Source organism: Silurus aristotelis (assembly GCF_946808225.1).
Source record: "Silurus aristotelis genome assembly, chromosome: 17".
Taxonomy (NCBI): Eukaryota; Metazoa; Chordata; class Actinopteri; order Siluriformes; family Siluridae; genus Silurus; species Silurus aristotelis.
This window is the reverse complement of record NC_139590.1, coordinates 8,919,126-8,933,249: the sequence shown is the minus strand read 5'-3', so window position 1 is coordinate 8,933,249 and position 14,124 is coordinate 8,919,126. Positions and strand designations below refer to the sequence as shown.

General features: G+C 40.0%; 1 long non-coding RNA gene across 1 annotated transcript in view; it reads right to left on the bottom strand.

The window, feature by feature from the left end:
* The window catches only part of LOC310740592, a 37,621-nt gene extending 24,773 nt beyond the window's left edge, over nt 1–12,848 (bottom strand). Inside the window, exon 1 of the long non-coding RNA XR_014537686.1 lies at nt 12,827–12,848. This is a non-coding gene — a long non-coding RNA (uncharacterized lncRNA). The remainder of the gene's footprint in view (nt 1–12,826) is intronic.
* Between the last annotated feature and the right edge of the window lie 1,276 nt (nt 12,849–14,124).

The following is a 14,124-nucleotide window of genomic DNA, read 5'->3' as shown; positions in this document are numbered from 1 at the left end:
AGGATGGAATGGAGGAGCACTGATATGCAGAACGAAGCCAGTGAACAAGATATGGATCAACAGTCCATCTGACACCCACCCACACGCACATATTAAATCCAGGCTCAGAGTGTCAGAGGTGCAAACTGAAATTCTAAACACTGTTCATATGGGATTGTAGTGCTATAGTTGGATAGTTGTGCTGCTGTAGCATCCAGTCCGGTCAGCTCCCTCGATTCACTCCAGGGAAAAGTGTGGTGTCTTAGCACGGCGATCGTTACATAACAGTACACGATGAGATGTCACGTAACATTTAATGGCAAAAATAAGCAGATGTCCGAAAGAAATATGTTTTCTGTCATATTATGTGCTCTTGGCCAGTTATACGAGAGACTACGGTGCAATGTACATTTGTCATTTTGCCAATATATTTTGTAAGTACTGTATTTAATCGTTTAACATTCTGTCCATTATTTTATTGTAATAATATGATGAACATCAAGTGTCTGATTCATACACTATATGGACAAAAGTAATGGGACACTTGACCTTTTCTGCCATATGTGGTTCTTCTACAAACTGTTACCACCAAGTTGGAGGCACACACCTGAATTGGATGTCTTTGGTTGCGCTATAATAACATTTTGCGTTCACATGAACTTAGAAATCCATACCTATTCAAGCATAACAAAGCGAGCTTCATGGTTTGGAGTTGAAGATTTTAAGTGGCCTTCTATAGAGCTCTGTTATCAACCCTTCTGAACACCTTTGAATTTAATTTAAACATTCACTGCACCCTAGGCCTCCTCACATCACCTACATCAGTACCTGACTTTACACCCTTGTGGCTGATGAACACAAATGTCCACAAGCACACTTTAAATTCTAGTGGAACATCTTCCCAGAGAAGTGGAGGGGATTATAAGGGCAAACTGAGACTAAATGTGGAATGCGATGGTCAAAAAGCACATACCATAATTATGACTTTTAAACTTTTGGCAAAAAAAAATGCATAGTGGAAAATCCAAAATGGATGAGATGCTGTAAATGGTGTATATTCCTCCCACAAATAGCAACTAAAATGTGCCTTCTGCTCAACCACGCTAGTGCTCTTTTGCTAGTTTTTTACATGCATTCTTATAATCATATAGAAAAAAGGGTTCCTTAAACGGCTTTGGAAACGGTAAAGGATCTTATGTTGTAAAATGGGTTCTTCTTTAAATCCTTTGTCATGTCACAGCACATTGCTGTAGTGTCCATGAAGTGGAATCTGTAGCGGCCATATTTGGATTCAGTAATCACATTCACCAGCATAGTAATTGAATGCTAACATTTGCATTTACATCCATTTACACACATATAAACACTAAAAGGACTGTTTTAATCATCATGTCGCAAAGTATATGCTCACTAGCATATTTTCCGTCTCTATTGAATACTATTTCTCTGTTGACCTAATTCAATTCCTGTTTTGGATTCTTGTCTGCTCTAGTTTAGTCTGTATGCCGATCCCCTGACCTCTGCCTGCTGTTGGATTTTGATCTTGCGTTTATATTTGGATTTGTGGAACTGTGAATGTCTGAACTGTTGCTTCTTTCTTTACATGACACCCTCTCTGAATAGAAAAAAGGAGACTATTGTAGGCTTTCACAACGACACACTCAGGGTTTCACCAGAGGAAAAGAATAAACAGTGCTTTATGTCTTTGTGTTTCTGGTTTCTGGCAAATATACAAGCCTGGGAAATTTGTGTACTGCAATTGTGTGCACTCTTCTATACAGCTGACGCAGCGTACCTAGGTGTCCGTGTTTTTGTGTGTGTGTGTGTCTATGTCTATATTTGTTGCTGTGTTTTTGTATTCATCTCTATTAGACATGATAAGGGGCTGCTTTCTATTCCCCGACTAATTATTATGCAGATTTCCTCTCAACATCCGCTTCTCCAAGGAGCTGAAGAAACAGTTCACGTTACAACGACGTGTGAACATACAAACCAATAGAACCACACATGGTTTGTCACAACGTGCCCTGTCTTCCGTCCCGGTTTCTTTTTAAGCAACATTTTTTTATTTCCAGATGTGCAAACAGCTCAAACCAGGGCCAGTAAACATCATCAAACACGATCAGCCACAAAATATAGGTTTTTGTAAAAACCTAAATTATAGGTTCGAAAAGATTTACTGATGGAATGTCATTGAGATGCAGAAAATCTCTTCCCTTTCCTACCCCCTTGCTCCAAAGCACCCCCCCCCCCTCCCTCATTCGTAGCTGCTGTTCAAGATTTCTCTTTGAAATACCCTAATCTCAGCGGCACTTGTGCAAACAACACACTCAGTAATTAAGCCGCCAGCACCCTCGTAATAGGAGACTGTTTCAATTAATTATTCACATTATCTCACATATTGTCTTTTAAAGCAATGCCAAGCAATGAAATTAGCTTTCCTCTCCCATGTCTTGTCTTTCCTTCTCACCCTGTCCTGATTCTTTTCTCTGGTTTATTCGTTTAAAAAAAAACTAAGCATGTCCTTGAGCAGTACTGCTTTCAGAGCAGAGTGGCTAAGCTGATGAAAGGCGATCTGGTATTTATCGCAAGCTCACAGGCAAATCCTGCTGTAAAAGGCTACACACTTAAGACACCCATAATCCACTGGGTTATATACCCCAAGACTGTGGTTACATGATTTTTTTTTTACCCACTTTTCAGGATTTGTTTCCCTTCTCTTTCTTTTCCTCGCATTCCTGTATAGGAAAAAGTTACCTGATTGTGCACTCAGAGGAAATGCAGGTGAATATGAGCACAGTCTATGACTGGTAAATGGAAGGTTATGTATGGAACTTGCACCAGCTGTATTAAGCTGAGGATCCGGTTTTATTATTACGAGCCTTTCTACTATTTGGCAGTGTATCCGGGCCACTCCTGTGCTGTGCTCCAGCTTTACACTCTGATCTTCAGACTGCTCTAATGATGAGCTACGAGCACTCCCATAGGGGTGGCACTGCTAACAAGATGACCTTTGCAAAAAAACAGAATTTTAGCACAAAAACCCTAGAATATAGCCATGGACGCCCCATGCTATATGGATTTATATATAACCAACTGAGCCTTTGAGCTAAAACGGTTTGTCCAGTCTGCAATTCATATCAGAACATCCAGTACCATGTGAAATGTTACATCATAATAAACAGCCTGGAACTGAAGGGAAATCTACCATAGTATTGCTGATTGACTGTTGTTGAGCAAACAGATTTTAGCACTTGGATATTTTAAGGTTTTTTTTTTAACATGGAATGAAAACCTTTCCTTTTATACTTTACCTACATTGATCAGGGTGACAAAGGAGCCACTTTGCTACTTGTTGGTACTTGCCATAAATAAAAGCAAACACAAATACTACAATAGTTCCTAAGGAAATCGCCCTGGTGGTTTGAAGAAAAGAGAACAATAGTAAATTTGATCCATTCAAAACAATAGAACTGTTTCACAGCAAAGGCAATCTCTAGAGGAACAAAAAGAGGTTTGAATGAAGCAACTGGAGTAACTCGCAAAGATCTCAAAAACACTCTCTTTCACGTGAAAACCTTTCTATTTTCTCAGGATCTACATGAATATGCTCCTCACAAAATTTCGAATATTTTTTTGGGTGCTTTGGGTTTCATGTGGAAATAACTGTTGCAATAAGAGATGTTGAACAACACAGTGATTAAACTTGATTAAGTGATTAAACACAGTGATTAAACTATTAAACTTGCGTAGGAAAAGCTCAAAATGATTTCCTGACTCACTTACTTTTAGAAACTGCTTCATCCTGATCATGGTCATTAGGGGTTCCGAAGCCCGTCCCAGAAATTCAAAGTGGATAGGACAGATGGGGGAGTCCATCGCAGCACACGATGAACACACATTCACACCTAGGGACAATTTATCATCGGCAATCGACCAGCTGGCATGTTTTTGAGAGGTGGAAGGAAACCAGAGAACCCAAGGATTAAACGGGGGACCATGGCACTGTAACACAGCAATTTGACCCACTGCACACACACACATGTCACCTCTACAATATTCTCCTGCCATCTAACAGATAGCTGGCTATATAGAATGTGTACTCCTGACCATCACACTGCTGTTTGCTTGTTGAACATCTCATTACATTTATTCCCTCCAGTTTGGTGTATGGCTGTGGGGATTTGTGATCATTCAGCTAAAAGAATATGAATGAGATTAGACTGTGATATTGTGATGTCGAGGAGGATGCAGTTTCAGTTCATTCTAAAGGTGTTCAGTGAGGTTGAGGTCAGACCCTCCACTCCAGTTCTTCCAATCCAACCTTAACACCATTAAACAATGTCTCCATGGAGCTCGCTTTGTGCCTTATCAGGTTTCCAGTGAGGGGAACTTGTAAAGCTAGTGCATACATAGACATTCTCCATAATTGTGTGCTTTTATATTTTATGGTTACAGTTTGTTGAATGAATTGAGCTATGCACTATTACGACCACAAATTCGTCCACTTTAACTAGTTAGAGTCTCTATCTAGTGTGGCATGCAGATTGGTGTAATTGTTTCTTTAAATCATTTGCTCATTAGAAGTGTCTGTGTTCTGTGGAGATACTCATAAAAGGTTATTAAAGTTTCAACTTTTAGATTGGGGTTTCATAGATCTGACCAGATCCAGTCTGATGAAGGTCCTATTCCGGCACAACACCAAATTCATGTCAAATATGACCTGTGTTGTGATTTTCAATCATCGTGGACCACAATTGAATTGTAAAGTCCTTGTATCCTTTTAAGAAAATAAAGCAAGAAATTAAAGGGTATAATCTGTGCTACTAAGAAAATTTTTATCAGAAAAGATGTGTGCTTTACAGCAAAAGGTGTAGAAACTTATGCAATAAGAGGAGGGGTTGTTGATGCGTTGTTGTTCTACTAAATCATTGGTGAATGTAATAATAATTTACCACAGCAACTTCTTGTAATTGACCTCAACATCATAGCAAATCCTTAAATACCAAATGTCGAACTCATTGTTTCACGCTGTGGAACATGCACACGTTATCGAAGCTACCATGAGTCAGGCCTCTGAGTGTCATTTTCACACGTTCACACTTTACAAATACTTCACCCATAAACTCGAACTGAGAATAAAATCTCCTGACATTTTGCAACAGAGACACATAATATCCCACCGACACACTTCCTCTATAATATTAAAAAAAATAATTTCCCCATTACATTCCTTCTACTAGTCTTCTTTATATCATTCTTCTCCCCCCCCCCCCCCCCCCCCTCTCGCTCGCTATGGTGTTATAATTGAGAAAGCAGTGTGGCCCAAGAGTCCAGTGTGTAATCCACACTCTATAAACACTCTAATTGAAGTGCAAATTCAATATTCCCTTATCACTCTTGCGCTTTCTTTTTCTATCTGACGTGTAATTACGCAACGTCTGGCAATCTAATCGTCAAAATGCGCATGGCAAACAGTCACTGCACAAGGAATATGTTTCTGCATTTGGTGTTAATAGTGATCATAGGCAAAAACTTAAAACCTCACAGAAGTGCAGAACACCTAATTCGTTTTATGTTCCTTACTGCCTCCCTTTTCTTCATTTTATTCAACTCTCACTTGGCATTCGTTTAGTTGCGTTCCCTGGTGTGTGTTCCCCTTACAGTCTCCCTCTTTAATGTGCAGGTAACCAGATTCTTTTTCTCAGGTTGGGCCATGTGGACTAAAGTGGGCAGGCAAATAAAGAAGTATATTAAAAACCTTTCATGCAGACACACTGAAACAATGAGGAAAAATTACTGCCTCTGTGTGTGTGTGTGTGTGTGTGTGTGTGTGTGTGTGTGTGTGTGTGTGTGTGTGTGTGTGTGTGTGTGTGTGTGTGTGTTTACGCATCTGTGTGGGAGGAAGGTATTGCCACTTTAATTAAAGTTCTATTTTTCTCTCTTACGGTCCCTGTAGAGCTCAGTCTTCTCGTCCACCACATGCTTATTTGTGTCTAATTTGAATAGAGCTGCCAGGCTTCCAGCTTCAAGGTAAACCCTATGCCAACTCGCACCAACAAACTGGCATCAGCCCGGCGAGAGGACAGGGCAGGTCCAAGTCTTTCCAATCTACAGAATCTGAGAGCAGCATAGCCACAAATCCAAACGCACGCTTGGAATGGATTGTGATATGGAGCATGAGTGGCATCGGTAGCATCGGGTGGATGGGAGTCAAATGCAAGGTGCAGTCGGTTGTCTCAAACCAGGAACCTGATCCTGAGCTCCGTCTCCTGTCTGCACAGATTTCTACATTCCTCCTGTGTTCATGTGGGTTTCCTCTGGGCTTTCTTGGTAGATGTAGGCTAAATTGCCCTAAGGTGTGAATGAGTCTCTGTGTGTGTGTGTGTGTGTGTGTGTGTGTGTGTGTGTGTGTGTGTGTGTGTGTGTGTGTGTGTGTGGTGTGTATTCTTGCCTCACGCCTAACATTCCCAGTATAGTTCTTTGACTCCATTATGGCACGATGACAAGGACGAAGCAGTTACTAGAGATGAATGAATAAATGAATTTTAATAAGAATAAGAATAATAATGATGATAACATTCTCTCCAAGTATGCCAATAATGTAGGTTTAATATATAATACGATAAGATAAACTTCTTAAAAATTCCTCATGCGGAAATGAAAACGTTCGAGCGGCGCGATAGTAAGACCCGGTCAAATATAATTGCTTTTTAGTGTGGAATGGAAGTGTCTTGTGAGAAGCAACGGCTCAGCCACTGGGCAGCAGACCATGCAAATCCACCAAGCTCAGGGCTGACGAATCCTCCCTAAAATCCTCCCTAACATCCTCAATAACATCACTCTCTGAAGAGTTCCAAACTGCCCCTGGAAGCAACATCAGCACAAGAAGTGCGTGTGTGTTCTGAGCTTCAAAAAATGGGTTTTCAGTGGACAGGCAGTTGCTCACAAGCCTAAGATCACTATGCACAATACCAAGCATCAGGTGGAGTGGTGTAACGCATGCAGACCGGACTGGACTTTGGAGCAGTTAAAATGTGTTCTGAAGTGTTCACTATGTGGTGGTCTGATAGATGAATCTGTTTGGTGGATGCTAGGATAGAGAGAATGCATAGTGCCAACAGTAAAATTGTTGAAGGATTGATAACAATCTAAGGCTAATGTATTTTCAGGTTTGGGCTAGATCCCTTAGTTCTAGTGAAGGTAATGTTAATGCCAGAGCAAACATGTCAGACTTTATGTAAGGCTCTGTCTAGTTTCAGCATGATTTTGCACCGGTGCACAACACATGATCTACAAAGCAAGACCTGGTTAGACTGGTTTGTTGTGGAGAATCCCGCATAGAGCATTGAACTCCCTGATCTTCTTTCATGTGCTTCTTTCTGCGCCACTGTTTCCTCTACCCATTCCGAGGTATCCTAAGGTCCAGTTGTGTCTCACCTCATGAAGTTTAAGGATCTTTAAAGAAGTAGATACCAACCCCGCAATCATCCTGAACCATCTAGAGATGTACCAGTGCCATTTGGATCCCACTTCATGTGGAGTTTGGACATTGGACCTCTTTGAATGTTTAAAGGCTCTGGCATGGAAAGGCTGGTGTTGGATCTATGATGATCTCAAATGCTATTTTATGAGTTGTTTAGTAGCGTCTGGTTCCACAACGTTGCCTAACTGTATAAGACTGTAGAAAGGACATTACTCACTCATTTGAAACCCTCATAGAATTTGTAATGGTTGTAATAGGAATTGCATTGGATTTAATGGCTAGTGTAATGGTCCAATTGGGGTGGTACTGGTAATTTGTCTTTCATTAGTGGCATGTTATGTCTAGTGGACACCATTAAAGACCATCACCTTTGGCAGCTTGTAGATCACGTGGTAGCATCTGCTGGACATAACAAGGAATAATCTACTGGACATCAACAGAACCAATTAGAACCATTTACTGGACACCAATATGAATAAACAGGAACCATCTGCTGGACACTAATGAAAACCAACAGGAACCATATACTGGATATCAATTGGGAAACAATAGGAACCATCTACTGGACATCAATAGGAAGCAAGAAGACCCATCGACTGGACATCAATGGGAATAGGACATTGTCATACATCCAGAAAATGGTTTCTAAGGTTTGATGATAATGATTTAATGATGCAGTGGTAATAATTTATGTGGTTAATGGGTCATAGGGTTAACAGTTGTATCAGTAAACAGCTGGTAACAAAACAGACTTCATAATTCTGACCATATATTACAAAAATATAGAGGGAAAAGTATTTACTGAAATTATTTACTATTTGGTAGCACCCATATGAGCATGATGGGTTTCCTTTAAAGTCTTTTTTCTCTCAAGGTTTCCCTCACAAATCAGCTCAGGAGGTTTTCTTTGCCACAGTCACCTGTAACTTGCTCATTAGGAAAACCTATGGGGATGAATGTATACATTTGGAATTTATATTTATTTCTGCAAAGATGCTTTGTGACAATGTTCATTGTTAAAAGTGGTTTGCATATGATTTTTGAATTAAATTATGCTTGCCTTTCATTTTTCACTTGCTCAAAGTTTGACAATAGGTAACTCTTATTTTCTAGAAAACAAAACCAGGTATTGGCTCAGTGCAGAAATATGGTGAACTAATTGTAAAGAATTTTACTAATTGTATGTCAGAGAACCACCAGCCACGCCTCTCTCAAAGGCTCGCACTCTCACTCAGCCGCTTCCTGCTCTAATTGCCTACACCTGTTCCCCATTTACCTATCACCTTTATAAGGGGGGATACATTTTTTTTTTATAAGCGGGATAAATTTCCACGCGACAAGGGCGTTGAACCGCCGCTTCAGAGTCCTGCCGCGCTTCAGAGTCCTGCTTTGGGCCAAGACTAAGGTCTTGGCTTGCCCTTGCTTCATTTGAACTTGTTCTTGTCTTTGTCTCTGCTCTTATAATATTCAGTCATGACTTAAATTTAACTAGTTCTGGCCTTGAACCTGTCTACTGCAGAATACAAAATGCAAAATAGCAACATGGTCAGAATGTGTGCAAAAAAATATGTATTAATCCAGTATAGCAGAATCCATGTGCAAAGTCCTTTAGATTGACTTTGAGATGGTTATATTCTCCCCTGCACTATAAAACAACCGTTACCAGTGATAGAATTGTTGAGAATAAAAACACAATACAGCCTTAACACTTATTTCCTTTTATGGTCTTCAAAACAGTCTGACATTTTGCCAAAATTTAGATTTACCTCTAGGCAGTATGTAATACAGCTCTCATCTCACTGAATGATTTCCCCCCCCTTTTATCAACGCTAGTGCTGACACTTTTGTTCTTGACTTTAAGAGACAGCATTTCTCTGAAATATAAACCGGTGTCAGTGGCACACAAAGTCAACAACAGCAAAAATATTCACTCTGTTGTTATGAGAGAAAAGCCTGGCTTTGTCCTGTACCGAAGCATGAAAATTATGCCTGAGAAAACACCTCTGTGACTTCAAAGATGTCACTGTGAGTTACAGTCTTAAGCGGCTTCAGAGGACCAGAAAGAGACGTTGTGCTGGCACTGTATGAAACGAACCCTTCAGAAAAAAAGGCACTGGGTTCAGCTTCTCTGCCCTGCACTGTAACAGGAAGTGAATACTTTAACAAGCTTTGTATAGAATTGAGTGACAGCGTTACGCTTAACACACAGCAATATTAATTTGGTGCATATTTTCACACATCTGTGGCCTGTTGTTTTTGATCTTATTCCCCTTTCCCTCTCTTTCAAGTTTTTTTTTTTCTACTGGGTGATTTTTTTTCATGAATTTCCTTCAGCTCTGATTCACATCTCTCTGCAGATGCAGGTCTGGAAGAAGAACACAGACCCTACACACACACACACACACACACACACACACACACACACACACTCACACACACACACACACACACACACACACACACACACACACACACACACACACACACACACACACACCTCTCACACATGCAAACTCACTTTCAGAGTTACACACAGGCTGAGAGTCAGATTCAATATTTATTTAACAGCTTAGATTACTAAGATGAAAAAAATCACGTCAACAAAATAGATACGATCTCATACAATCATTTAGGACACTTAATTAAAATGAATGGATGTTTTTCCCCAGTGAACAAATTTCACTTGCAGCAAAACTCAAACAGAGTTTTCTTGAGTTTGGCTTTTTTGAGTGGAATATGAAATCTTTGCACAATGAAACCCTTTTAGCTTTCATGCTGTTATATTTACAAATAGGCCAGTTTTTAAATCGGTGAGGTGGTACATGCATGTCTGATGTAGTGTATGACGGGCCTGAGGTGGTTTATGACATGACTGAGGTGGTGTATGACGTACCTCAGGTGGTGTATGACATGTCTGAGGTGGTGTATGGCATGTCTGAGGTGGTGTATGACGTACCTCAGGTGGTGTTTGACATGTCTTAGGTAGCGTATAATGTACCTCAGGTGGTGTATGACGTACCTCATGTCTGTGGTAGTGTATGACGTGACCGAGGTGGTGTATGACATGTCGGAGGTGGTGTATGACATACCCCAGGTGATGTATGACATGTCTGAGGTAATGTTTGACATAACTCAGGTGGTGTATGATATGTATGAAGTGGTGTATGATGTGACCGAGGTGGTGTATGACATATCTGAGGTGGTGTATGATGTGATCGAGGTGGTGTATGATGTGACAGAGGTGGTGTATGATGTGACCGAGGTGGTGTATGACATATCTGAGGTGGTGTATGATGTGATTGAGGTGGTGTATGACATATCTGAGGTGGTGTATGATGTGATCAAGGTGGTGTATGATGTGACAGAGGTGGTGTATGATGTGACCGAGGTGGTGTATGACATATCTGAGGTGATGTATGACTTGTCTGAGGTGCTGCATGACATGTTTGAGGTGGTGTATGACATACCTCAGGTGGTGTATGACATGTCTGAGGTGGTGTATGACATGTCTGAGGTGGTGTGTGACATACCTCAGGTGGTGTATGACATGTCTGAGGTGGTGTATGACATACCTTAGGTGGTGTTTGACATGTCTGAGGTAGGGATGATGTACCTCAGGTGGTGTATGACATGTCTGAGGTGGTGTATGACGTACCTCATGTCCAAGGTGGTGGTGATGTGATTGAGGTAGTGTATGACATGTCTGAGGTGGTGTATGACGTGACCGAGGTGGTGTATGGTATGTATGAAGTGGTGTATGATGTGACCGAGGTGGTGTATGACATGTATAAAGTGGTGTATGACGTGACAAAGGTGGTGTATTATGTGACCGAGGTGGTGTATGACATATCTGAGGTGGTGTATGATGTGACCGAGGTGGTGTATGACATATCTGAGGTGGTGTATGATGTGACCGAGGTGGTGTATGACATGTATGAAGTGGTGTATGATGTGACCGAGGTGGTGTATGACATATCTGAGGTGGTGTATGATGTGACCGAGGTGGTGTATGACATGTATGAAGTGGTGTATGATGTGACCGAGGTGGTGTATGACATATTTGAGGTGGTGTATGATGTGACCGAGGTGGTGCATGATGTGACAGAGGTGGTGTATGATGTGACCGAGGTGGTGTATGACATATCTGAGGTGGTGTATGACATATATGAGGTAGTGTATGATGTGGCCGAGGTGGTGTATGACATATATGAGGTGGTGTATCACATGGTCAAAGTGGTGTGTTCATGACATGACATGAATAAGCTGCCGTATGACAAAGATCTAAAATGTGTGTGAGACACCACATAAATTAAAAGTAATGACCTAAGAGATTTAAAGGTGTAATGTTACAGTTATAACTATAAATTACAGCTTCCTGGGATGAAGGCAGTAGATAGAGCAAATTGTGTGCGAGACAGTGCACCGGCTTACGTAAGTACATTTTAGAGTCAAATTGTGTACTGCCTGAGGAAACCACACGTTTCCTAATGTAAGCTGCTTGTTTTCTCTTAGTGAGGGAGTCTGTGTAGCTTTAGCAAACACTATTTAATGTCAGCATGCGTAATATGGTCAAGAACATGATAATAGGTCAGATATAGCTGTATTTTTAATGTATTGTAAAATCGAATCACATGCATTTACACTTGTAGGCAATTTGTCTCAACTTCCTGAGTTGTTTGCCATAAAATGTTTGCTGCTTGAGAAACTGCCAGTTTTAAGTGCTTACTTTAGCAGTCCTCACGTGTTTTTGGTAGACAGCTGTGGCTTGGGAATAAAAAATACAGCTTGTTTTGACCAGATATAAGCTGCCAAAAGACAGGAGGAGGTTTAATATTATATAACAGATAGTTCTGGTCCACTAATTTGATCGGAAAGTGACATTTAGTATAACACATCACTGTTTGTATCACTTCACTTGTCTGGGATTGCAGTGTTGTTGCTATGCTTGCTAATAAAACCATTAATATACTTAACTACAGGCTGTCAATCAATGTGTGCTGGCATGGCAACTCACAACCCTCGATCCAGCTGTGGCTTCTTTGGGAAATAATTTCATTGATGGAGTGAAATTAAATAAAATTATTCAGCGTTATGGTGTCAGAAATGTCAGTTAGTCAATATTAATTTTGGGTTGATAGAACTGTTGTATGAAAGCAATATTGGACTTGCAATCATGCTGTTGTACTGAATCTCAGCACGGTTGTGATTACCTGTGGCACTCGTGTCTACGGTCGCATCACAGCCATGCTAACATTAGGAAAAATAGCGCTGTTGCATTAAGTTATATAATGATTTTGAACCTTTTATAGTTACATTAAGTTTTGTGTCATGTCAATGAAACATGTTAGTGCTATCACTCACTGTTTTCTGTACCAGTATCTCTTTTTTTGTCCGTCCTGAAGAATATGAGACAAAAAATACAACCTGTCATGTCCCGAGAAACAGGAAATCACAAACTTCTTTATCCTTCCAATAGGGGAAAACATAGACTGAGACACCTTTTATGAACCCTAAACATTTCCTTAAAGAAAACTTTACCATATTAATAAATCTATACCTTTCTTTTTTTAAATAACAGTACTTTTTAGATTATGTGAATTCATCCAAAAACAAAGTGTAAAACCATTTGTTCCAGATGACTAATCTGATTGGTCAAGTGGCATTCCGAGATTTTTTTTTTTTTTATAGTAAACAGGTACATGTGTGTATTGTGTCCAAAATTTCAGTTCATTCCAGATTTATAGAAATGTTGATAGCAATATCTTAGCTCTAGCACTTAGCATTCAAATCACATCTGTTTGGACATTTAGTATAAACTCCACTCTTGTTTAAACAATATTGCTTAAATAGAAAGCATTATTTATCACAACAAAGCATTTAAAAAAATATTTCATTTGAATTATAACAGGCATTACTGTCAGAGCTAGATTTACAGAAAATTAAACAACACACTTGGACAAATCAGAGAGGAGAACACATCAGCTCTGGGGTATATTGCCAAGTTCAGGTACTTTTTTTGTTTGTTTTTGTTAAGGGGAATGTGTGTGATGTTGAAGCAATCCATTATCACCACAGACATGTCAAACACCATCTACAAGCTGCATGATTAGTCAAATTGTCAATAGTAAGTCTCTAAGTTAGGTGGGTTGACATTTTAATGCTTCTTATGTTTTACTCCTTGAGCCCAATCAGCCTATTTCGGTTTTGGAGAACGTTTATGGAAAGCACATGAATGTTTGTTTATATGTGTATTTGAATCTTTCTTGTTTTTGGTACACTGGGTGTTCATTTTGCACATTTAAAGTCATATGAACTGTTAATCCACATCTGTCTGTCTGTCTGTCTGTCTGTCTGTCTGTCTGTCTGTCTGTCTATCTATCTATCTATCTATCTATCTATCTATCTATCTATCTATCTATCTATCTATCTATCTATCTATCCATCCATCCATCCATCCATCCATCCATCCATCCATCCATCCATCCATCCATTCCAGACCAGACGCCAAATAGAAATCTTATATGATATAAATCATCTTTTGCTTTTGTGCATAATTTCCAGATTTATTTGTCCATATTTCTCTCTCTCTCTCTCTCTCTCTCTCTCTCTCTCTCTCTCTCTCTCTCTCTCTCTCTCTCTCTCTATCTATCTATCTCTCT